Source organism: Microcaecilia unicolor, chromosome 3, assembly GCF_901765095.1.
Source record: "Microcaecilia unicolor chromosome 3, aMicUni1.1, whole genome shotgun sequence".
NCBI lineage: Eukaryota > Metazoa > Chordata > Amphibia > Gymnophiona > Siphonopidae > Microcaecilia > Microcaecilia unicolor.
This window is the reverse complement of record NC_044033.1, coordinates 95,722,032-95,749,238: the sequence shown is the minus strand read 5'-3', so window position 1 is coordinate 95,749,238 and position 27,207 is coordinate 95,722,032.

The following is a 27,207-nucleotide window of genomic DNA, read 5'->3' as shown; positions in this document are numbered from 1 at the left end:
GTCAAATGCATTTTGAAAATCCAAATACACAATATGGACTGGTTCAACTTTATCCACATATTTATTCACCCCTTCAAAGAAATGTAGTATATTGGTGAGGCACGATTTCACTTGACTAAATCCTTGTTGGCGTTTTCTCATTAATCCATGCTTATTTATATGCTCTGTACTTTTCTTCTTTATACTAGTCTCTACCATTTTGCCCTGCAGCAATGTCAGGTTCACAAGTCTATTATTTCCCAGATCACTTCTGGAACCCTTTAAAAAAATGGCATTGCATTGGCCACACTACAATCTTCCAGTACCATGCTTGATTTTAAAGATAAATTCCATATTACTAACAATAGCTCTGCAAGTTAATTTTTAAATTCTATCAGTACTGGCTGTATACCAGTCCAGGAAATTTGCTACTCTACAATTTGTCAAATTGCTCCATTACATCATCCAGGTATATCTAAGTAGGAGAGATTTGTTTTAGTTTCTCTGACCCATCAGCATTGAATACTATTTCTGGCACTGGTATCTCTCCCACATATTCCTTGGAGAAATCAAAGCAAAACATTCATTTAATCTCTCTGCTATGGCCTTGTCTTCCCTGAGTGCCCCTTTTACTCCTCGGTCATCTAGCGATCCAACTGATTCTTTTGTCGTCTTCTTGCTTTTAATATACCAAAAAAAAGTATTTACTATGTGTTTTTGCCTCCAACACAATCATTTTTTTCAAAGTCCCTCTTTGCCTTCCTCATTGGTGCTTTGCATTTGACTTTTTTTTTTTGTTACATTTGTACCCCATGCTTTCCCACTCATGGCAGGCTCAATGTGGATTACATGGGGCAATGGAGGGTTAAGTGACTTGCCCAGAGTCACAAGGAGCTGCCTGTGCCTGAAGTACGAATTGAACTCAGTTCCCCAGGACCAAAGTCCACCACCCTTACCACTAGGCCACTCCTCTGCTCCTTGCCATTCCTTATGCTGTTTCTTACTATTATCAGTCAGATTCTTCTTCCATTTTCTGAAGGATTTTCTTTTAGCTCTAATAGCTTCCTTCACCTCACTTTTTAACTATGCTGGCTGTCATTTGGTCTTCTTTCTTACTTTTTTAATACATGGAATATATTTGGCCTGGGCTTCCAGGAAGGTATTTTTGAACAGCATCCATGAATAATGTACATTTTTGACCTTCGCAGTTGCTTCTCAAGTTTTTTTTCACCGTTCTTCTCATTTTATCATAGTCTCCTTTTTGAAAGTTAAATACAAACACAATCTTTTTTCAAAGTCCCTCTTTGCCTTTCTTACCAGTGCTTTGACTTGCCATTCCTTATGCTGTTTCCGATTATTTTCAGTCTGATCCTTCACCTCACTTTTTAATCATGCCAACTGTTGTTTGGCCTTCCTTTCTTCCTTTTTAATACATTTAATATATCTGATCTTGGCTTCCAGGATGGTATTTTTGAAAAAAACATCCATGTCTGGTGTAAACTTTTGACCTTTGCAGCTACTCCTCTAAGGCTTTTTTGTTGTTGTTTTTTTAAATGATTCTCCTCATTTTATCATAGTCTCCTTTTTGAAAGTTAAATGCTAACAGATTTGATTTCCTATGTGTATATACTCCAGAAATTATATCAAATCTAATCATGTTATGATCATTGTTATTAAGTGGCCCCAGAACTGTTATCTCCTACACCAGATGATGCACACCACTAATGACTTTGCTCTAAATGCTTTGAAGGTAGTATTCCAGCACTGAGTATTCCAGTGACATGTCTAGACTGCCTTCTCCTGCCTCTTTATCCTAGCATCCTTAAGCTTATGGAGCTTCTGTAAGTGGGCCACTTCTGGAACCTCCAGTGCTTGAGAGGACAACTGCTCTACTCCTGCCCATGGTCCTCCAATATTTTTTTGAGGGGGGGGGGGGGGGGACTGCATTGCATGTTCACTTGCTGAAAAAGGAGTCACTCTGGCCCATTCAGAGATCAATACACCTCACCTCACAAATCAGGATGCTGTAGCAGTGCCAGGAGAGGGGAATGTTGAGCTACAGGCACAATACATGAACAACTAATACAACCGTGCTTGTTACCATGTTCACTATACATAAATCTGAACATACTGAAAATAATGTTCGTGAATGAGACTATTTCATGCAGGCCATGCTTGTGAAGATTGCCCACTTCTTGATTGCTGCCTCAGCATCATTCTCTATCTCTGAAGATATGACAACCTCTCTCATCCCCCAGAAGCTAGATAACATGCAGATGACAATAACATTATGGAGCAGCATGCTATAAATATTTTGCATACTGTTTGAGGGGGAGTGGAGTGGGGACTGTACACTACTACTACTACTACTATTTAACATTTCTAAAGCGCTACTAGGGTTATGCAGCGCTGTACAATTTAACATAGAAGGACAGTCCCAGAAGCTTTCCCTCCCCAGATCTATCCAGAAACTTGAAGTGGCTTTTCAAAAAGTCCAAATGTACTTTTTATGATAGCCTTGGTTTGACAGTGGGCCCAACTGTACCACTTCTCAGTCTCATTCTGGCGTCCTGCTATGGGGCTTATCAGCCAGATGCATAGAGGGTAGCCTATATCACCTGTGTGGAAGAAAGGAAAGAAAAACAAGACAGGTAAACTGAAACAGGTAACCATATATACTAGGCAGGAATTTCCCTGGTGCTTTAGCATGTGTTGTAGCTCTGTTGAGCGTGTACTGCCTCATACCACCCATTTTGTAGGCAGTAAGTGCTCACACAGTATCCATGTGATAACCAGTTAGTGTGCAGTAATGTAACTGTACTAGCTAGTTAGTGCAGGAATGCCCACTCTCCTCCCCTAACACACCACCTAAAAAAATAATAAGAATAATTTTTTTAGCACACGATTAGTGTATGCCTATTTCAGGATTACTATGAAATGCCTTAGCTGTTCCGCGGTACTCCATTTTGCGCTGCATTAGACACATGCTAGTGTCTAATGCAGCTTAGTAAAAGGACCCCTAAATTAAATAGAGAATTTGAATTTACTTTTTCAACCTCAAGCAAAAGGAAATATTTACATGTGCAGGATGTTTGGGGTGAATAAAATCTTACCATAGCACTATGCCTCAAATGAGGCATAGCACTAACATTTTTGCTTCATTTGAGGGACCTTTTACAAAGCAGTGGTAAAAAGGCACTAGCGCTCAGGTATCCCGCGGGTGTTCTAGGATTGGTACACGCCAATCCTGAACTAAAAAATGTTAAATATTTTTTAGTGTGGGGATGTGTTTGGGGGGCAGAGAATAGGCGTGCCTCTGCTGCCGAATAACATGGGGCCTGCACATGAGCCCTTACCACCTACAAAATAGGTGGCGGTTAAGGGCTCACACAGTAATGGCCACACACTAATTGGGAAATTAGCTTGTGGCCATTAATGGAGAAATACAAATTGCATCCATGTTACTGCCACGCTAAAAGTGGCCTCAGTGCATTTGTAACCTGAGGTTTTTAGAAAACTAAAATTCACTTTGGTAGTGCTGGGTTTTAATGTGACTGAGGTGGGCACATTCTGTTGCTGATGTCACTAGGATGACAGCATGGGATTCCAAACTGCACTACTGTGGCAGTTGGGAGGTTAAGCCTGGTTAGATAGGGTGTGCACTGCTGTGTGTCTGTGCTGGTCATGATTTTTAATGAAAATAGATTTAGTCAGCTAGTAAGTGTCTGAAAATATAAAAATGGCAGTTGTATAACTGAGTTTGAATGCAAGTTGGTGTATTAGTTAGGTGTCAGAGAGCCAATGTGGTTGTTAGGGAACTCTATATGGAAAAGTTGTGTGTTAACAAAAAAACAAAACAAAACAGTTTATATGAGCACTTATATAAAACAACTTCTGCTAGAAATTATTAAGTGAGCTAGCAGTGAACAGTTTTAATCCAACCTGAGCTGCAAGTTTAAAAGCAGATTAGCTCTGGTGACTGAAGAACAGGTCAGCACTAACAGTTTGAGAAAGCTGAATTATTATTTCTCATGGGAGCAGCTTAAGCTGTGTTAGAGGCAGTTTGACTGAAGACAGTTTGCTCAGCTTGATAGGGATTTCTCTGCCAGTTAGGAGGCAGTGGGCCATAGAACCTTGAGAAGGCAGTGCTCCAAGCTGCATAGCCTAAGGGCTACTATTGAAGCTGTAAAGAACACTGTTCAGTCTTAGCAATAGAAGCTGCTGCTACAAAAAAGTACTGTTAGCAGTGAGCTCAATATTAAATAATTACGACACACTTTCCATAGTGAAACAGTGCTCAGGAAAACCTGAGTGGTGATAGTGCCAGGCAGCATCGTTGTGGGTGGTTAGCTGAAGTATTGATTTTATTTATTGGGCAGTTAGTGATTATCAAGTGACCCAAACTCATAAAGAGAACCTTCACACTGCAGAATTCATGTGTTAGAGAGTTAGGTCCCCCCCCCCCCCTTTGAAGTTGTTTAAAGATAGGGAGTAGCACTGAGAAGAGAAGAAGAAGATCACAGAGGGTGAGCACTGGACCTGGAGTGAGGCGAGCTAGCCAAAGCAAGCAAAGCTTCAGAAGGAAAAAGGGACTCACATACTGTCAGACTTGTGAGTTATTGTACCAAGTAGAGTGCTGCTGAGCCCGGTACTAGGACCAGTTTCTGCTTGGTGGCCGGACAACCCCAGGTTTCACCTGTGCTGACCGCCATTCCCCATAGGTTGAGCCCTTGGTGTGGATGGCCTGCAGGACTTACAAGACGGAGCTGGAAGCGGGGTGGTGAATGTATCGACCAGGCAGGCAGGAGGCAAGAGAGTGATTCAGGTATAGGCAAAGTCAATAGGCAGGCAGCAAGCAGGGGAGTAATCCAGGAATAGGCAATGTCAACAGGTAGGCAACTGGCAGGGGAGTAATCCAGGTACAGGCAATGTCAATAGGCAAACAACAGACAAAAGAGTAATCTAGGCACAGGGAAAGTCAATAGGCAGGCAGCGGGTCAAGAAAGTAATCCAGGTACAGGCAAAGTCAGTAGGCAGGCAGCGGGTCAAGAAAGTAATCCAGGTACAGGCAAAGTCAGTAGGCAGGCAGCAGGTAAAAAGTAATCCAGGTACAGGCAAAGTCAGTAGGCAGGCAGCAGGTCAAGAGAGTAATCCAGGTACAGGCAGAGAGAGAGTAGTCAGGTGCATGGAAGCAAAGCAATCAAGGAGCCTGGAAGCCAGGCAGAGAGAGAGAGCAGAACCAGGTGCATGGAAGCAAGGCAATCAAGGAGCCTGCAGCCAGAGAAGAACTACACACACATGTCTCAGGGCTGTGCCAGTCAAATATGTGTGTCGACAGGACCCCGCGCAGCCCAAGGACGCCACTTGCGTTGAGGTAGGGGACATGACAATTTGGGCCTATCTTGAGCTCCCGAGCCACACTGAGCATGTGCAAAAGTTCACACATGCCCTGTTTATTCCCAGCCCCAACCAGACCTCAGACCAGCCATTTTCCTAGTCTCAGTGCTCAGAGAAGCTTATTTCCTGGTTGGCCAGCCGTGAGAAAGGAAGGAAGCCCTGGAGCCCAACCAGATGCCTCCAGCTCAGAACTGCCATGGATCAACCCTAGATCAGCCTAGGAAACACCCAAAGCTCTCAGACAGGTAAAAAAAAAAAATAACAACTTTAAACTCCTGTTTACATTTGTCTCTCCAATGAAAAATATCATCCCCAACACTTCTGTAACATCACTCAGCTGAAAGTGGAAGAACAGGTCCTCCTGGCGGAACAGCAGGTGAATAGAGATGCTACCTCTGGAATGGTACCACAGGAATGACTGGAAATAGTGGGGAATTCTTCTGGTGTGAGGGAGCCATTGGAATAACTCACTATAGAACAGTTGTATGAGAATGCTGAAGAATTGGTAGCAGATAGTAAAACATCTTCTGCAGGGCCGTGCCAATATGGTAAGCGGGGTAAGCATGGCAGGGGGGCACCATCCTTTGGGAGGGCGCCGTCGCGCCATGCTTACCTCGCCCTCCCGCTCCTGTAGCAAGAAGATCCCTTTCCTTTTTTTTTTCTTTTAATTTTACCTCCGTCTGGCAGCACAGCTTCAGTGAAGGAGGCGGCGCTCCCGACGTGTCTACTGTCTAGCCTTCCCCTTTGCTCATGTTCTGCCTTCTTCTGATGTCATTTCCTTGACGTCAGAAGAAGGCGGAACATGAGCGAAGGGAAGGCTAGACATGTCGGGAGCGCCGCCTCCTTCACTGACGCTGCACCTGCGCTGCCGGATTGAGGTAAATTTAAAAGAAAAAAAGGAAAGGGATGTTGGAAGGGAGGGGGGAGAAGAGGGCAGGCAGTTGGGACATGGGAGCGGGAGGGCAGGGGAGAGAGGAGCATGCGAGGGAAGGGTTCATGGAAGGGAGAGAGGGGAATTGCTGGATAGGGTCAGGGATGAATAGAGGGGGCAAGGGACAGATGGACATGGATGGATGGGAGGGTCGGGCTCAGGGAGAGAGGGGAATTGCTGGAGAGGGATGAATGGAGGGGGCAGGGGATAGATGGGCATGGATAGATATGGATTACAGGGCAGGGCTCAGGGAGAGAGGGGAATTGCTGGATAGGGATGAATGGAGGGGGCAGGGGACAGATGGGCATGGATGGATATGGATTGCAGGACAGGGCTCAGGGAGAGAGGAGAAATTGCTGGACATAAAGGGGAGGGAAGAGAGATGAAGGAGATGAAATGAGGGAAAAGGAAGAGAGGAGAAAAACTGCACATGGATGAAGAAAATAGGCAGAAGCTGAGGACCAGAAATGAAGAAGAAAGGAGGAAAGGAATGAAATAAATGGAAAGGAAGCCCTGGAAACGGAGTTAAGAGGACAGATAGCAGCAGAATCAGATACTGGGCCAGCATGATCAGAAAAAGAAAGTCACCAGACAACAAAGGTAGAAAAAAAATCATTTTATTTTTATTTTAGTGTTTGGAATATGTCCACTTTGAGAATTTACATCTGCTATCTTATTTTGCAATGTATAGCAATTTGTTTCTAAGAATATTGCAGACAATTCCTGTCAGTGTGGCAAGTGGTGAGCGATCATTTTCACCGGGGAGGGGGGGGGGGCGCCAACTGATAGTCTGCAGGGGGGCGCCAAAGACCCTAGGCACGGCCCTGCTCTTCCGGAGAGGTGGTGGAAGAGAGCATGGGGAAGCCTGCTACAGAGGAGCCAACTAAGGATATCCCTTTGAGGAAAGACAAGAAACTCCCCTTGAAAATAATGGGGAGATGGAAAATATGGAGCTAGAATAAGAATTAGGACAAAATCAATGTGAACCAGTGAAGACTGAAGAGTGCTCTGATACCCTGGAGAAAGGGAAGACAGTTCTAGGAGAGTATGAAAGAAAAGTTTGGATATGGTATGCAGAGAATCCATGAAAACATAAAGGAGATAAGGAAGAAGAAAACAATTTAAATGGATTGGGGAAGAAATTGTAGGGATCACAAATGCGGAAAGGTTTCTATGGAATAAAGTAAAGGAGACTATAGGAAAGATAGTGAATGCCATGAAGGAAACCATAAAGAAGAGGATAGGCCTTGCCCAGGAAGAAGGTTTTAGAAAGAACCCAGTGAATGTTCAGGAGAACAAGGCCCAAGTTAACTGGGTGTAATAAGAAGGTCTAAAAGAAGAGAATGCATGGGTTGACGTTTATACGGAATTTGCTCATGTTTCTCTGTTTGAACATAATATTAAACGCTGAACTCCTACAGGAGGAGGAACTGAAATTATATTCTCTTCTCAGACAACTGAGAGAGGGAAGAAAGGAGAATGGTAGGAAAAGGAACTGTCAGGGGGGTCCTTTGGTATACAAAGATGATAGGACGAGAGGAGGGAATAAGCAGAAAAACTATGATTACAAAAGGAAGAGTGTGGAGGCCAGAAAATCCATCCTTGTCAAAAGATCTGCAACAACAGGTCAAACAATGGGATGTTTGAAAAAAAGACATTGTGAAACTGCATGGCAAGGCTTGAGAGAACTCTGGCCTCAGAAGGGGGCTGAGTGTTGCACAGGGATAAATAAAAGAGGTTACATTTTAAAAGTTAATTCATGAAGTTTTATATCTGTAAATTCAGTAGTAGGTGCAAAAGCCTTAGTGGGGTAAACCTATGGAGAAGACAAAGGGGGTGGAGTACTTATCCCTAGTGAAAATACTGTACTTAAGGAAAGAATACCACTGCAAGAGGTTGGTAGAAATCGTTGCCTTGAAATGATAATGGCTTAACATTGTTGAAGGTTTTTTTGTTTTTAAGAGAAAGTAATATAGAACTGATAATCTATTTGGACTTGCAAAAGAATAGATATAAAGATAGGGATTCAGTGACATTCACACAAATAGTGACTAGAAACAGCTGACTCAGAAACTGATTGGTTTTTAGTAAGCGGTGCTGATCCTATCCCTGAAAGGAGTGATGGTAGTCTGTTAGAGCCGAGGGATCAGCAGGAATAGGATACTGTCAGGAATGATTCCAGTTCTGATTTCAGACCAATTAGGCTTAAACATGTGAATCAGGGATGCAGGTCTGAATATATGAGAGATTATTAGTTTATTAAATGTTAGGACAATGCTAACATGAGGCTGGACAGAAGCTCAGCATCAACAACAGCTGTCTGAGTTCAGCAGACATCTGAAGCCTCCACTTCCACGGTTGTGGTTAGGATGCAATCAGCAAGAGTGCCAGTGATGGCTGAAGTTAAGCTGAAAATACTTGGGAGAAGTCCACTGATAGAGGCCATGATAAGTCAAGTCTCAGTGAGATGCTACCTGGACACAAGCTCTGATGTGACAACAATCACAGACAGTTGTTTCACACAGCATTTTCAGAGCGGATTCCGGAGCACGTGAGTTGGATCAGGCTCACAGCTTTGAATGGGTTAATGTACCAGTACAGAGCTACATAGAAGCTGACATTTCCTGCTTGGAGCAGATTATCAAGCAGAAATGTGTTCTTATTGTCCAGGATGGAGAGTAAAGCAGGAACCAGGAGAAGAGGTAGCAGGAATCATAGGAATGAATGTGCTACAAGATTTGGATTGGTTCCTCTAGGCACAAAATTGGGTTCAAAAGGTTGAGATATAAAAAGTATGGCATTAAGTACAAAAACAAGAGCAGGCAAGAATTGGTTACGTGAAGCTAGTGAGTCAGAGAAGAACAGTTTCTACCTTTGTCTGAAGCAACTCTGTTGGGAAGTTGTGCCAACTTGAGAGAATGCAAGCCAGCCAGACTTGTGGTCACCAATTCAGAGCTAGCAGTGCTCCCTCCAAGTGTTCGAGTTGCTAATACAGTAGTCGCCCCAGATAAAGTGTGACTGTGTCTGGTTAATGCCAGTCATTGACCAGTGTCCTTACTGCCAAGAACTAGAGTGGCAGAAGTGATCAAGTTGGCTGGGGTACATATAGCTGTACTAGTTTCCTTTCATTGTCAATGGAATACAGTTCAAGTCCAGAGGTTGACAAAAATTGATACAGTCTTTACAGAGGATATGGTGGCAGATATCCCCATATAAATGGATTGGAGCATACTAACTACTCAGCAACAATCTGAACTAAGAGCACTGTTGACAAAGCATAGGAATGTGTTTTCAAGCAGAAATTGGTGCCTCTGATATCATTCACCATGAGATAAACACAGGAGATGCAGCTCCAATAAAGCAGAGGTATCGAAGAGTCTTGCCCCATATATTTGATGTGTTTAAGAGACATGTTCAGGAACTTGAAGTGCAGGGCACTTTAGGGAAAAGCACCAGTCCTTGGGCATCACCTGTGGTGATTATTTGCAAAAAAAGGTGGTAGTATAAGGTTTTGCTGTGATTACTGAAAATTGATTCAAGTAGGCACATTAAAAATGCTAATGCACCTTAGTAAACAGGGCCCTTAGTCTTCAACTTCTCAGCTAGTTTCAGCATGAGGATGATATGTTCTGAAATAAACTATTAGCAGGTTGTTGATCAGCTTTTCCTAAATATGGGAAGCCATTCAAAAGGTACTTGATTTCAGCATCTGATTTGATTCCAAATTTATCAGATTTGCTCACCATCAAACATATAAACGGCGAGTGACCGAACTCACTCGCAAATGCGCAGTAGAGACTTCCCTCTCTGTCCCACCCCCGCATCAATACGTAATGACGGGGGTGGGACAGAGAGGGAAACTGCGCTCCCCCCCACCGAGGTTGCAGCCACCAGTAAGCCCCCCCCCCCCTGAGTCGCCGCCGCCACCCCTCCACCCAGCCCTGATCACAATTAATTCAACTTACATCGCCGCAGCACGCAGATCAGCTGAGCTCTGGTCGGCCTTCCTTCCCTGCCTGTGTCCTGCCCTCGCTGACAGTACGTCACACGAGGGCGGGACACAGGCAGAGAAGGAAGGCCAGGCCGATGGGAGCTCAGCTGATCTGCGTGCTGCGGCAATGTAAGTTGAATTAATAGCGAACAGAGGGCCCGGGCCGGGTGTAGGGGTGGCAGTGGCGACTCCGGGGGGGGGGGGTGTACCAGTAGCGGCGACCTCAGGGGGAAGGGGGCAGCGGCGACCTCAGGGGGGGGCCTTGGAAAACCCCCATTCCAATAGTAGCCCGTTTTAACGGGTTCAACGGCTAGTCTACTAGATAAATAGACACCTTGCTGTAGTAGAAAAAAAGCTGCTTGTCAACTGTCATGTTTTCTTCTGGGTTATAGGAAGCAATGCAGTTCTCAGTGAAATGGTTTCAGACTTTGGAAACTAATACAAATTTATCTGTCTACAACTGAACTGCTCTTGTCAATTTTATGTCAAACTATGCATATTGAAAGATTTCCTTGAATTTTTTTTATGGCATAGTATCAGCAAAAAAGAAAAAAAAAGGTCTCCATACAGTTGATCAAATACTTTTCACAGGAAGGCCATTTGTGTTGTAGATGCCATGGATATATAAAATCGCAATAAAGGAATCATGTTTCTTGAAAGAAATTGTTCAACTGTCATTTTGGAACTGTCTCCTTGAGTTCGTTTCAGTACACTTTTTTAAATGTAGGAGGATAAGCAATCAATATGCACTTTTTTTAAATTAATTTCACTTTTTGGATAGGGCATCAGTCCAAGAGTTTTTCAATGTGCATTTTGTTTGGCCAATGTTCCCAAAGCAGAAGTGTTGTCAATAACTTCCCATACATTTCCATCAGAACTAGTGGGCTTTTTGCTAACTGGAGAGGGGATATTGACAATATGTTGTCTTCCAGCCTATCCAAGAACTTGTGAAGATTTCTAAAAACTTGTGGAAATTATCCAAGGACTTGTGGAGATCTTCCCCAACTAATCTTCTTAAATGCATGGTATGCCTGGCTGCATCTGCATTTACATGCCATTCTCATTTATGAGAGCCTTGTATCGTATCCCTTGCTTTCTGAAAGACTGTTAGATTGTTCGCTGTCATTTCTTTCCAAAATGTTTGAGTTAGGCATATATTTCTCCTTGCTCTTGGAATTTGATCTACTGTTATTCATGCTTGTTTGCCTGATTGTTTTCTATCCAATCTTTAAGTTGTTTTAGAACTTCTTCAATTATAAAATAATGTCCAGAAAGCATATTTACCAAAAAATAATACAAGGCACAATATTGGTCAGAGTATAGGAAGTTCTAAAAAAAACTATCAAATAATATCTCAAAAGAGAACATGACATAAATTTTCTAGAAGAAACTAGATATTACTTTTGTCTACTTTTATTCTGAGCAAATCATCAGGGCAAAAACGGTCTCAACATAAACAAAATCTGGCAACCACTTATACAAAAGGAAAATCTAAGATCCGAACATTAGCACCCTGGACCACAGACCTCATCTGTAATTCAAAGCTCATATTATTCTGTGACCACCATTTCACCACCTTTTATTTAAATTGAAGAGTCAAAGGCCCACTTCCTTACTTTTCCTCTGTAGGTGCTAAATTTATTAGACAGAGGTCAATGGCTGTTCCCACATCAAACAATCCAGATTGAGAAGTACTCCAACAAGCAGTATCAGACACAGATACCACTACATCAATTTGACCCCTTTGGCTTTTCTAGTTGTGACTGGTTATATCTTGGAAAGTACAGTAGCTAGCCCCTTGAAACTTACATGTGAAGTGAAAAGTCATAAATTAGTTAAAGGTAAGCAACCGATTTTCATCCGGGCTCAAAATAACCCCTTTGGTATTTCTAGTGTTAAAAATAGATTAAGCCTATATACAGTAAGGGAGTAATTTTATAATGTATTTTCCACATGTAAGACCTGTTTTATATGCAGAAAAGAGCACCATTGAAATTCACAGGAGTATATGCATGAATACATCACATGCATGAAGCTTCATGAATACTTTTAAGTTAATCATATGTAGCCATTCCTGGAGGTGTAATGCAGGTACAGCAGGAATGAATCACATTTCATGTGCATTCTTTAGAATACACAACTTTATTGTACATGCACAAATTTTTACCATCTTTAAAGCATGTGTGAAAGATGCATGTCAGTTTGTGGGCTAAAAGTGTTGAGTACAAGTGCCTATTTAATAAAGGTACATAACTGTACATCCAGCTCGTTTTCGAAAGTGATCGCCGGCCACCTTCCGACACAAATTGGGAGATGGCCGGCGATCTTCTGAACCTGGCCAAATCAGTATAATCGAAAGCCGATTTTGGCCAGGTTCAACTGCTTTCCTTTGCGGAGCCGGCGAAACATCAAGGGGGCGTGTTGGTAGGGTAGTGAAGGCGGGATGGGGTGGGATGTGGGCGTGCTCACGAGATGGCCGGCTTCGCCTGATCATGGAAAAAAAAAAGCCAGGCTTGACAAGCATTTCGCCGGCTTTACTTGGTCCCTTTTTTTTCACGACCAAGCTTCAAAAAGGAGCTCCAACTGACCAAATGACCACCGGAGGGGATCGGGGATGACCTCCCCTTACTCCCCCAGTGGTCACCAACCCCCTCCCACCCAAAACATAAAAATAAAAAAACATTTTTTTGCCAGCCTCTATGCCAGCCTGAAATGTCATACCCAGCTCCATGACAGCAGTTTGCAGGTCCCTGGAGCAGTTTTTAGTGGGTGCAGTGCACTTCAGACAGGTGGACCCAGACCCATCCCCCCCCTACCTGTTACACTTGTGGTATTAAATGAGAACCCTCCAAAACTCACTGTACTCACATGTAGGTGCCTCCCTTCACCCCTTAGGGCTATGGTAATAGTGTAGAGTTGTGAGGAGTAGGTTTTGGGAGGGATTTGGGGCAGCTAAACAACCAAGGGAAGGGAGCTATGCACCTGGGAGCTATTTTTATTTTTTTTAATAATTTTTAGAAGTCCCCCCTAGGTTGGTGTCCTGGTATGTGAGGGGGGCCAGTGCACTACAAATGCTGGCTCCTCCCACGACCAAATGCCTTGGATTTGGCCGGGTTTGAGATCACCGGCATTATTTTCCATTATGGCCAAAAACCAATGCCGGCCATCTCAAACCGGGCGAGCTCTGACATTTGGCTGGGCCCAACCGTATTAGCGAACAAAAAGATGCTTAAATAGGCATCTTTTTCCATTTTTCAACTTAGGTAGGTAATTATAAAATTACTCAAACTGTAAACTCTTTTCAGTGTTAAAGTCTCACACTCTAGCTAATAAACATGTAAGTACTAAATGTTGAAAAATAAATATTAGGTATAGGGTGTTGGAAGGAAAAAGGTTTAAAGCCCCACCATATATATATATAATATAATTTGTCTGTGTGTTTAAAGGACAATCACTTCATTGGTATAAAAATACATTCCAGTCTCACAAAAACAAATTCATGTGCACAAAAAAAACAAAAACATGTTAAAAACTTATTTGTGTTCAAATGCATTGGTGCTTCACACATCTACTTCACATCAAATAAAGTGGTTCTACCAATGGTGGCCAGCATTTCACTGCAATGCTGCATCAATAGCAGGGAGTATTCAGGCAACTCCAGACCAGCAGGGAACCAAAGACCCCCCCCCCCCCCCACTAAAAGGGCATAACTTTAGCTTTATCTCCTTCTAAAGTCTTCCCCCTTGTCTCTCTTCAGTACCAGGGAACTATTTCTCTGCATTCTATTTCAAACTGTTCCCCATGGGTTGGGCTTCCTCCTACCTAGGGATATCCTACTATTCCAGCCCTCTAGCAGGGACCTCCCTCCCTCCAAGGCTCTGGAAAAAAGTGTGATTTGAAGCTAAGTTCCTGACCCACTTACTACTTTGTTCATAAAGGCCATAATACCTTCAACTGAAAGAGACTGGTTTTCCTTTCCAGTTTCACTTTCAGAGGAGAGGGAAGGGGACAGCAACCACTGCGGGATTAAGAAGAGGTCATGCCTTATTCCTTCCAGTGGTCAGCTGCTCAAGTAGAGAAACGTTTTGTATCTTGGACCTTACTGAAACAGATCTATAAAGTGTCCTTCTTTGTAGACATTGACATTTCTTCCCATTAGAAAATCTCCGTTGGATGTCCTACTTTTAGGCCCTCCCTAGTCCTGCTCAAATCACACCCCCTTTCTATTTGGATGAACTGCTGTGTGGTACATCCAGCTTATGACTTTTTCAAAATCAGGATCTGGACATTTTTAGCAGATGAATTTTTTTTCCAGGCGTTCTAAGAATTTCCATCTGCTTTGAAAATGAACAAAAAATTCTCCCAACACTTTTGGAGCTTTGCTGGACATTTCCCTGTAAGTCTGTTTGGGATTTTCTTCTTCTTTTTTTTTTTTTTTTAGTATTTTAAAATTGAAATAAAAGAACTGAACAGCCAATAGTGCTGAAGTTTCCAGCAAAATGATATTAGCTAGGAGAGCTATGTATATGTACAAAACAAATCCAACACATATTCAGAAAGCAAACAAAAAACCAAAATGTTCACATTTAAGGCCAAATTTAAGCCTTGCACAACATTTTTCAACAAATTAAACATCTTTTAAAGAAGCTTGTAGAAAATTAAACATACACTCAATGAGTTTCCCTTACACACAATATTGTACAACAGATGTTTTTTCTTCTTTCCCCCTCTGATTGCTTCATTGAATTAGTTGCATATGTGTAGGTATAATAATTTATCTAATGCTTGCAAGAAAATTAAAGCAGTAATTTAAACAAAACCATCAGGTGCTTTCCAAAAAATTCTGGAAGAGTCTGTGTGTTAAAAAAGAAAACACATATATACTTTTCAACTATGTGGGTACTTAGAAAATCATTCACATGGGAGTAATTTATTTATTTATTTATTTTGACATTTATACCCCGCATTATCCCAAACATACTTGAGTTCAATGTGGCTTACAATAAATAAAACAACAGGCAAAGTTCATAATACCATAAATAAAATATCAAGTAAGAGCAGAGTAGCACAAATTATAAATCTAAAAGGAAGCCATCTAATGCTAGATGACATATACCTGCATAAATGCCAGTATTCTAGCCACATATGCATGTATCTGACAATTATTTGGCTAAATTCTATTCTGTAACACATCTTTGATAGCACCTAGTTTGTAGATAGGTGCTAACATGGGCGGAGTCTGAGTGGAGCATGGGTGAGCTCACACCTAAGAGTATACCATAGAAAATACTATAAGTCGCGTGAGTATCTCCAGTAATTAGGTGTGAGCACTTACACAAACTCTAAGGCTGAAGATGTTTTCATTTCAAATCACATATGAATGTGTATACCCACTTATACTAGTCTACTATAATAATTTGCACCTCCAATTTTCTGAAGCTGACTGCCAGGAAGTTGAAGCCCGGTTCGTAATGTCTGAAGCCTTCCGGTGATGTCATCGTGTTGCCTGGGATACCGCAACGCGTCTCAAGCACAGACACTACGAGTTCGCACCACCATCTCCATCCCCTCCCAGTTCAGCAGTCCGGCCCCCCCTGCCCTCCTCTTCTAAGTTGCAGGACGCCCCCCCTTCAAGTTGCAGGATGCCTCCCTCCACTCCCCTCCGAGTTCCACGCCCCCCTCTCCTCCGAGTTCCACGCCCCCCCGCCTCCCTCCCTCGAAGTGCAAGCTGGACCTGTCCTCCAGCAGCCCCTCGCCTTCCTGCGTGCCAGCTCTAATTTAAAAATTGTTACCTCGGGGTCCGGCGTCAGCATTGAAGGCGAGCGGTGCTTCACACTGCCTTCCCACCTGTCTGAGCTCTGCCTCTGGTCCCGCCCTTCCTGAAACAGGAAATGAGGTTGGGACCAGAGGCAGAGCTCAGACAGATGGGAAGGCATTCTATAGCACCGCTCGCCTTCAATGCTGATGCCGGACCCCGAGGTAACAATTTTTAAATTACAGCTGGCATGCAGGAAGGCGAGGGGCTGCCGGGGGACAGGTCCTGCTTGCACTTTGAGGGAGGGAGGCGTGGGGGCATTGAACTCGGAGGAGAGGGGGGCATGGAACTCAGAGGGGAGTGGAGGGAGGGAGAGGGGCATACTGCAACTTGAAGGGGAGGGGGGATGTCCTGCAACTTGAAAGGGAGGGGGGCATCCTGCAGCTTGAAAGGGAGGGGGCCGTGGAACTCAAAGAGCAGGGGAGGGGGGTCCTGCAACTCGAAGGAGAGGGGGGCCTGGAACTTGAAGGAGACAGAGGGAGGGGGCTGGAATTCAGATGACAGAGTGGGACAGAGGAGGGGGCCATGGAACTCGGAGGGGAGGGGGGCTTGAACTCGGATGACAAACAGGGAGAGAGGGAGGGAGAGAGGGAGTAGGGAGGGGGGCGTGGAACCTTGCTAGCGCCCGTTTCATTCCTCTATGAAACAGGCCTCTTTTACTAGTATTCCATAAAGGAAACTAAACAGCCGATATTTAGCCTGCTGCGGCAGCGGTGTACCTACCTTATATGGAATCTGAGGAGGAGCACACCTTCTTCCTCAGAGCAAGGGGGTGTGTAGAGCGGGGGTGTGGCTGTTAGCTCTGCTGGCACCCTGCCCTGGAACAGGAGGTTGATGTCAGAGGGGGCAGGGGACTGGCAGAGCCGATAGTCATGCACACACTCTGAGCAATCCCTTGCTGCCTGCACCCGGGGTGGACCACCCCCACCATGCCACCCTAGGAATGCTAGAGGAAGTCAATCAGTATTTTTATGTCCACTACTGGCTGTATTCCAGTATATTCAATGTAGTGGCATAGCTATAGGGGGCCACAGGAACCTGGACCCCCCAAATTGGCTCTGGGGCCCCTGGTTTAGCTAGCACGGGTTGGGGACCCCTGCCAGCTGAAGTGTTTGTCCAGCGCAGGCTCCGCCGTATTATCTGCCCTGATCTTCCCCTTATGTCGTGTGCATGTTCGTTTTAGTGAAGCATTCCCTCCTGTGCTCTACGATCCCTTGATTCTAATCATCTTGTGTTTCCTTCCCCTAAGCAAGCCTACTATGAGTCGACCTGGAGATTTGCTTTTTACTTTTTAGCCCCCTCCCTCTCCATAGACATTAGGTCCGAATTCTCCCAGGTAAAGTTGGCTTTTCATTCTAGCCTTAACTAGCCAGATCCTGTGGAGATTGCACTCTTGGTGTTTTTTCCTCTTCTTCCAACTCTCCCCTTCTCCCTTCACCCTTCACCTGACTGCTTTGTTTGTATCTTGTATGTATGATCGTGCTCTTTTCTATCAACATTTGCATTCCTTTCCAGATTTTGTGTTTTTAATTTGTATTGGTAACCACTTTGACCTTTTCGCTTACTAAAAGTGGTATATCAAGTCAGAAATAGATATAAACATAAATTGCTATTCTATAATTATGAGCCCAAAATGGCTGACATTATATTACATCATTGCTATTTGAATGTTCTTCCTTGCTGTCTTATTATGGTATCATTTATATTGTCAAAAATAACACTCAAGCCCAAAACTTAAATGCAAGAAAATCTGAAATATTCACAAACATATATTATTAAGTTTCAATGCGCCACAATAGTTCACCACACACCTTTCAGTGGAGAGAAATAAACCTCAGTAAAGCCACCCAACCTGCAACGCTTTTAAGGTATGGGCCCGGCTCATCATCATAGGAAACAAATTCCACTTACCATAGTGTAGGAACATTCTAAGTGCTTGTCCCAATGTCAATGAAGCCCACTTGAACTCACAGGAAAGTCAGAAGGCGGTCAGGGCAGTAAAATCAAACACTCAACGGTAATGTTTCAAACCTTCGTGTTTTTCCAAAGCTTCCAAACTAGCCCTCCACCGTATGTAAAACTCCCAGGTGCCCAACAGGGAGCCCCTGTTTCACTAAGAGCTGCATCAGGGGTAGCGCTAGGAATCTCAATCCTATGTTATGACCACTCACAAACTACCACTGAAAGGTGTGTGGCAAACTGTTGTGGCACCCCTGGTGCCTTGGAACTCAATAATATATTTTTGTGAATACTTGAGATTTTCTCTCATTTTTATTGTACCAACATTTATCATATTTCTGTTATATGATTATTCTACGGTGCATTTAAATGTGTATATTTCTGACACTTTCATGTTAGTCCTATTATTACATCTCAGATTTGCCATTTCCATGTTTACCTCATTTGTTGTATTTATATTTATGTTTAGTCATTTTACTATTGTTCTGCTCTTAACATAATTGTAAGTTCTGTCTTAAACTGTACCTGCTGTACACTGCCTTGGGTGAATCCCTTCATAAAGGTGGTTAAGAAATCCCTACAAGTAAATAAGTAAGTAAACAAATGTGATTGTTAAAAGGGCATTCACAGAAGAGGGGCATGGGTGGGGCATAAGTAGTACTGACATTTATTTGGGCTATTACAGAATACTGTCAGTTGGGCGTCTAAATGTTAGACGCTAATAGGTATGAGTGCCATACAGCTGTTGTAAATGTGTACATCTACATTTCAACCTGCTAATGCTGGTTTACCCCAATATGTTGTATAAATGTTGACACCCTGTTATGGAATTGCCTCATATATGTATTTATAAGATATAATTTTGCAGTATGTATATATAGTAGCACTTACGCATATAAGTTGTACAAACCAGCATCTGATGTTATTTTGCCACCATCAAACTAAGATATGATAGCTCAAGGTTTATTTTCTGCTTGTTGCAGATCAGAATCTCACCCTCCATCATGTATAGTTACCTTGAATTCCTGTATCCCCAAATGTTTTAACTCTGAACCTTTTCTCTGTTAGTAAATGTATGCTAACAGAGAAAATGATAAGAAAATTATGAGGCATTCAACATTGTTGTGAAAAATTGAGCCATTCAACTCTGCTCTGTAGTTCTAAATAGCTGACAAATAAGTACAAAGCTGAGTGCTAAAAATGTATAGCTGACAACAAAGAACCCTAGTCGCCTTGACCAACTGCAGGAAACCACAAAGGTTTCAGTTGAACTTCTGCAGATGCCCTGTGACCAGTCATGGCCAGCCGGGTATTCCTGTGGCTATGTGCAGATTTTCAGTGATTGGCACTGTTAGGTTTTATTGACTGTTATTGTCATAAACTTAGATTAGTCACTAAAAATTCAAATTGTAATATCTATTTATCTAAACATGTTAATAGATTTAAAACTTTGAAATGCCTATCTATACTACTAAGTTGGGTCTATGGCATTATAGTATGCAGAGAAAAAGAAGAGACTAAATGCCTTTTTACTAAGCCACACTGAAAAGTGGCCTGTGCTATTTTTAGCATGTGAGGTTCCCGCACTGAGGCCACTTTTAGCGTGACAGTAAAATGTGCCCCAATTTAAATTTTACCATTCATGGCTATGCACTAATTTCCTAATTAGTGCATGGCCAGTAGTGTGGGAGCCCTTACCACCACCTATTTACTTGGCAATTTGCCAATTAATGCAGAGCATGTCTACTCTCCATTGGATTGGTATGTACTGATCCCTGAATTATATACCTTTTACCATTTGGTAAGCACGCGTTAGTGCTTGCTGCTGCTAAGTAAAAGGGCCCCAAAATGAATGTCATATTCTATTTAAATTACATCATAGTGCATTATAAGAAGTGACCTTTACACCTAGGTACATCTTAACTATATTCTATATTTTAATTTTATTATTTATCTTATTTATTAATTTGGATTCTGCTCACACCTTTTTTATTAGTAGCTCAGGGTGAGTTACATTTAGGCACACAAGGCATTTTTAATTAACCAAGGGGTCCTTTTACTAAGCTGCGTGAAAAAGGGCCCTGCGGTAGTGCCAGGGGCCATTTTTCCCATGTGCCAGGAACTTTTTTACTGCAGCAGGTAAAAAGCCCCTAAAAAATGGTCATGTGGTAAAAGCACTCTTACCGCATGGCCATGCAGGGGGACATGCTGAATGCTAGAGACACCCTTAGGACTATATGGACATCTCTAGCATTTAGTGGACACTTATTTTTAGTGCACACCAAAAATGTTAGTGCACCTTTATAAAAGGGGCCCTAAAATATATATTTTCCTGCACACCGGAAATGACGCATGCTCAAGCCATAACTCGACTGCATTGGACTGGTGATAGTTCCAGGATAGCGCGTGGTAAGTCCGCATTGGGCTTACAGACGCTTTGTAAAAGGACCCCCAAATACATATACTAATGGAAAATTCTAGAAAGAGCAGAGTTCCAAGAAAGGGGAAATAATCTAATATAACTTAGTATAAGCAATGTGCAGTGGCTTCTACACTAGTGTTTACAAGAATGATTTTGTTTTGTAAGTTCCTTGAAATAGTCCACTTTGATATTTTCATGTTTATTTCTACCATTCCACATAGTGGTAACTTTATGTATAGCACATAATACACTTAGATGTTAATTATTTCAGCATATTGTCCTACTTTTGAGAACTACAACATTAGTTAAACAATAAACCTTATTACAATGTTTAGCATGGCAAAATTTGTTCACTTTTCTGTTAATAAATACTATGTATCTAACAGTTTCTATTGACCAAGTCTCTCTATAGGTTTCACTATCCACCTTATAATCGAAAGAGAAAAACGCCTAGATTTCGACCAAAATCGGGAGATAGATGTTTATCTCACAAAAACGAATAAATCGGTATAATCGAAAGCTGGTTTTGGACGTTTTCAACTGCACTCCGTCGCGGATGCGGACAAAGTTGATGGGGGTTTGGCAAAGGTGGAACTGGGGCGTGGTTATCGGCCAAGGAGAGATGTACGCGTTAGGGCGATAATCGAAAAAATAAAGGCATTTTTAGCGAACATTTAGGCCACTTTTGTTGGACCCTTTTTTCACACGAACAGGTCCCAAAAAGGTGCTCTAAATGACCAGATGACCATCGGAGGGAATCGGGGATGACCTCCCCTGACTCCCCCAGTGGTCACTAACCCCCTCCCACCACAAAAAAAATGATGTTTCACAACTTTTTATTTTCACCATCAAATGTCATACCCACCTCCCTGGCAGCAGTATGCAGGTCCCTGAAGCAGTTGTTAGGGGGTGCAGTGGACTTCAGACAGGTGGACCCAGGCCCATCCCCCCCTATCTGTTACAATTGTGCTGCTTAATGCTTATTAGTCGTCCAACCCCCCCAAACCCACTGTACCCACATGTAGGTGCCCCCCTTCACCCGTTAGGGCTATAATAATGGTGTAGACTTGTGGGCAGTGGGTTTTGAGGGGGATTTGGGGGGCTCAACACACAAGGGAAGGGTGCTATGCACCTGGGAGCTCTTTTACCTTTTTTTGTTATTGTAAAAGTGCCCCCTAGGGTGCCCGGTTGGTGTCCTGGCATGTGAGGGGGACCAGTGCACTATGAATCCTGGCCCCTCCCACGAACAAATGCCTTGGATTTATTCGTTTTTGAGCTGGGCGCTTTCATTTTCCATTATCGCTGAAAAACAAAAACGCCCAGCTCACAAATTGTCGAATAAAACATGGACGTCTATTTTTTGCGAAAATACAGTTCGGTCCGCCCCTTCACGGACCCGTTCTCGGAGATAAACGCCCATGAAGATAGACGTTTTCGTTCAATTATGCCCCTCCATATGACCTGACTGATGCTTGAACCATTGAAGCAGTATAATTGCCATTAACTGTGGTATCACTGGCTGGAACCAGGTTCACCTGCATACAGTTTGGAAAGTTTAAATCCATTGTAGCTGAGAGGAAATCAAGATGATGTCCTAGACTGACATGTCTCTCAGAGTTCCTGACCTCATGCTAATCTTTGCCTTTATCCAACTGCCTTGGTATTTTATTTTCCATCTGGAAGGATAATAAAGCATAAGGGCAAGACAAGGACTTATCTCGCTGTGTGTTCCTTCATTGATAGAGCAGTTTGTAGTTCAAGTGGCACATCGTTCTACTAGAAACAGCCCTGACAACTGAAGTGATGCTGAGCCCAGAGACTAGACTTCTGCCCCTTCATCCAGGCATGCAGGTGAGTGATGAGTCATCAGCCAGGAGTGGAGCTGTGGGAGGTGGAGCTCTCAGGAATTGGAAGGAGCTGTTGGAAGTTCTGGAACTGCTGCAAGTGAAGCTCCAGGGACTGATGATCTATTTCCCAAGAAAGTGGAGAGCATACTGGAGATCAAGCAGTGCTGGAGAATGAGGGTTCACCACTAGAACGAAGCACTATCCTCAGGAATCTATATAGTGCGACTTAAGTTGCGTACACATATCCAGTTGTATTCTGGATTTGCATGTGCAGCTTATTACTTAACAAGCTAATCAGTGCTGATAATTGCCACTTAAGCAATTATTCACACTAATTGGCATTAATTAGAATTTACATGCAGAACTAAGTATATTCTATAATGTGATTCTATGCTGCATAGTGTATTCTATAATGTGTATTCAATAATGTGAGTCTACGTTGCATAGTTGAAAAGGGGGTGTGGCCATGGGTGTGGAATGGGTGGGTCGTGGGCATTTCTAAAATCTGTGCACATGGTTACAAAATACATCTGATCTGCGTGTAATTTAGGCTTCAGTATTTACACCAAGTTTTACTTGGTGTAACTGCACACAACTAAATTTAGTCTCATGGACGAGCGCTCAGCGTATTCTATAAACCGCATTGACAGCTTATTCTATAAAGTGCACCTAAATTTAGGTGTACTCTATAGAATACTATATATTATAATAAAGAATACTCAGATCTACATCTCCACCCCTGAAATCTCAACCTCAATCCAGGACAAAATTTCAGCCTGCTTGTCCGACATTGCTGCTTGGATGTCTCAACGCCATCTGAAGCTAAACATGACCAAAACTGAACTTCTCATTTTCCCCCCTAAGCCCACCTCCCCTCTTCCCCCTTTCTCTATCTCTGTTAATGGCTCTCACATCCTCCCTGTCTCCTCGGCTTGTAACCTTGGAGTCATCTTTGATTCCTCTCTCTCCTTCTCTGCACATATTCAACAGATCGCCAAAACCTGTTGTTTCTTAATCTACAACATTAGCAAAATCTGCCCCTTCCTTTCTGAATATGCTACCAGAACCCTTATCCACACCCTTGTCATCTCTTGCTTGGACTATTGCAATTTACTGCTCACTGGTCTTCCGCTCAGCCATCTCTCTCCTCTCCAATCTGTCCAAAATTCTGCGGCATGACTTATTTTCCGCCAGAATCGTTATACCCACACTAGCCCACTCCTCAAATCACTTCACTGGCTCCCTGTCCGCTTCCGCATACAATTTAAACTTCTCTTACTGACCTTTAAAATGCATCCACTCTGCAGCCCCCCATTACCTCTCCACTCTCATCTCTCCCTAAATTCCTCCCTATGAACTCCGCTCACTGGACAAATCTCTCTTGTTGTCCCCCTTCTCCTCCACTGCTAACTCCAGGCTTTGTTCCTTTTGTCTTGAGGCACCTTATGCCTGGAATAGACTTCCTGGACCTTTACGTCCAGCTCCATCTCTATCTGTTTTCAAATCCATGCTGAAACCCCACCTTTTCACTGCTGCTTTTGGCTCCTAGCCTCTACTCATTTGCCCTCCCCTTGTTCCTTCCTTCCTTCTCACCCAGTACTTCCCTCACCCGTAACTGTATTATTTAGATTGTAAGCTCTTTTGAACAGGGACTGTCTCTCTTTGTATCAGGTGTTCAGCGCTGCGTGTGTCTGGTAGCGCTATACAAATGCTAATAATAATAATAATAATAATAAAGAATACGCCTAGGTGTATTTCATTTCGGCACCAAATTTTTAGGCGTCATATATAGAATCTAATTCTTTATGTGTTACCCCTGCAGAGGTATTCCAGACTCCTTCGATAGCCCCTCTGCGAAGCCTACCAAAGTAACTTTAGATTCCTTCTAGGATGCCATTGCTGGTTTAGAGAAAATATTTTTGCTCAATAAGAAAGACATGGATGTTGCTTTGTCTGAATGTAAGTCTCAGTTGTCTGCCGAAGTGGCAAAATGTATTGAGTCGGAGGGAAAAATAGATAATATTTGGCGTAAAGTGATAGACTTCCAAAACAATAATGACTTCATAAGTCATGGTATTTACAACTTAACTAATAAGATGGAAAAATTGAACTGTGGGGTCCTTTTACTAAGGTGCACTGAAAAATGGGCTGCACTAGTGCAGGCACGTGTTGTGGGTGTGTGCAGATCCATTTTTCAGCACGCTTGTAAAAAATGACTTTTTAAATTTTTGCTAAAAATGGATGTGCATCAAAATCAAAATTGGTGCGTAGCTATTTTGTGTCTGAGACCTTACCACCACCCATTGACGTAGCAGTAAGGTCTCACATGTTAACCAGGCGTTAATGGTCTACACGCGTAGAATGATGATTACCACCTGGTTTCCGCTGCGCGTCAGAAAATAAAAATTATTTTCCTGCACATGTATCGGACATGTGAAAAAATGAAATTACTGCCCGGCCACACGGTAGCCAAGCGGTAACTCTAAACTTACGTACATAGGGCACGCAGAGGCACCACTGCGGCTTAGTAAAAGGGCCCCTATGCTTGGAAATTAAGGTGCACATTTTCAAAGCATGTAGACTTACAAAGTTAGATGGAGGAACACTTTCGATATAATGTCTAAATCCAGTAGCAAACATGGCCATTTTCAAAACAGAAAAAAGTCTATCTTTTTGTTTTGAAAATGGTGAATTTGCTATATGTTCTTGTGTTCAGTGCATCTATCTTTTTGGACCATTTGGGGGGGGGGGGGGGGGGAATCACCCAAAGGGGATTAAATTGTACCAAACAAATACAGTAATCTTGTCAGTATAGCACAAATCCATTTGCAGTATAGGTACTTATGACCTGGATTGGCCACTGTTGGAAGCAGGATGCTGGGCTAGTTGCATCATTGATCTGACCCAGTATGCATAACAACTAGATGGTGAGCCAGGTGTAGGAAGACTGGTAAGTACAGAGCTATTAGTTTGATGACCATAGTTCTGTAGGAAGTCTGGAAATCTTATAGCTTGGTGTCTGCCCTGCAATGTGGCAGGCTACAGCCTTAAAATGAGTTATAGGCTGTTGCATACAAGTTTTTGCCTGCCTGCTGAATATATAAATAGAATATTACTGTCTCAAGGAAGGAAGTGTGTTGTTATCTGAAACAAAATACCCAGAAAAGAAAGAAAACTTTCTGCAAATTAGTCTGGACAGTTGAGTTTCTTTCTTTCTTTTTTTTTTTTTTTTTTTGGGGGGGGGGGGGCGGGATTACTGGTAGTGGGCCAGGGGAGGTTGCTAGCAGTGTCTTGTTACAGTGGAATAATGACCACAAGTTACTTACTATCCATTTACTACATCTTTAAAATTCAATAAATGGGATTGATATGGCCACAACAATAAGCATCAAAGTTGTCTATGTACGTGATAATAGACATGAAAGTAAACGATAATGATCTGGTATGACATTATTTTGACATGAATTATGTGTTATGTAATATATGTCTGAAAAAGCCCCTTACCATCAAGAGGGCAGTGGGGCAGTGTAGATCCAAACTATATCAATATTTTTTTTACTTACATTTGATTGTTTTTCTCTTGTCATAGAAATCAAGGTGGAATACAGACAAAAAAGTAACTTAATAAAATGGAAATATGCCCTCCTTTCCAACATTTCACAGAATAACACTTTGCACTACGAGCCATACTATTGCTACAGAAGAAGAGAGAAGAGGGGGGGGGGGCTAGAAAGTTGAGTGATGGAAGACAGAGATGGAAAAGAGAGTCCAGTAAAAGGAGAAAAGGAGAGATCTCAGTGTGCACTACTGTTGAGCAGATCATTTTATAGGCATTGTTACTCTGCCTTCATTGCATGTGTTGCCCAGTGACTATGGAGATGGCTAAACAAGAATTCCAGTTCAAAAAAGATCCAGTATCTCACCTCTTAGGGCTAGATTCTATATATCACGCCTAAAAAATTGGTGCCGAGAAAAATACATCTATACGTATTCTATAAAGTACACCTAAATTTAGGCACAGTTTATAGAATACGCTAAATGCCTGTCCGTGTGACTAAATTTAGTCATGAGGAGTTGCGCCAAGCAAAACTTGGTGTAAATGTCGATGACTAAATTAGGTGCAGACAGAGTATATTCTATAACAACGTGCATGGATTTTAGAAACGCCCATGACCCATCCATTCCTACACCTATGGCCTTTTCGGCTAAGTGCCTTAGAATTTACATGCATTACTGTGTAGAATAAGCTTATACAGTTGTGTGCATAAATTCTAATTAACGTATTTTGTAAATTTCCCTGATGTTCTGTTGTATTCATAACCGTCAAGGACCCTGAAGTAGGTGGGTTTGCTGATACATGTTGGGCATTCTCGACATGATTTAAACAATGATGATGGATAATCAATGTGTATTTATTATATGATTTGGCAATGATACTAGGCTTATAGCAACTCACTGTTCATGATATGTTGATTGATGATTTGTTTATGAAATAATATTTTAACTGTTTTGATTATCTACAACATAAGAACATAAGCATTGCCTTACTGGGACAGACTGAAGCTCCATCACGCCCATCATCCTGTTTCCAACAATGGCCAATCCAAGATTCCAGAACAGTACAACACATTTTATGCTGCTTATCCTAGAAATAAGCATTGGACTTTCCCCAAGTCCAACTTAATGGCTTATGGACCTTTCTTTTAGGAAATTATCCAAATCTTTTTTAAACCTTGCTAAGCTAATTGCTTTTACAACATTGTCTGGCAACAAATTCCAGAGTTTAATTATATGGTGAGTGAAGAAATATTTTCTCCAATTTATTTTAAATTTACTACTTTGTTGCTTCATTGTGTACCCTCTAAT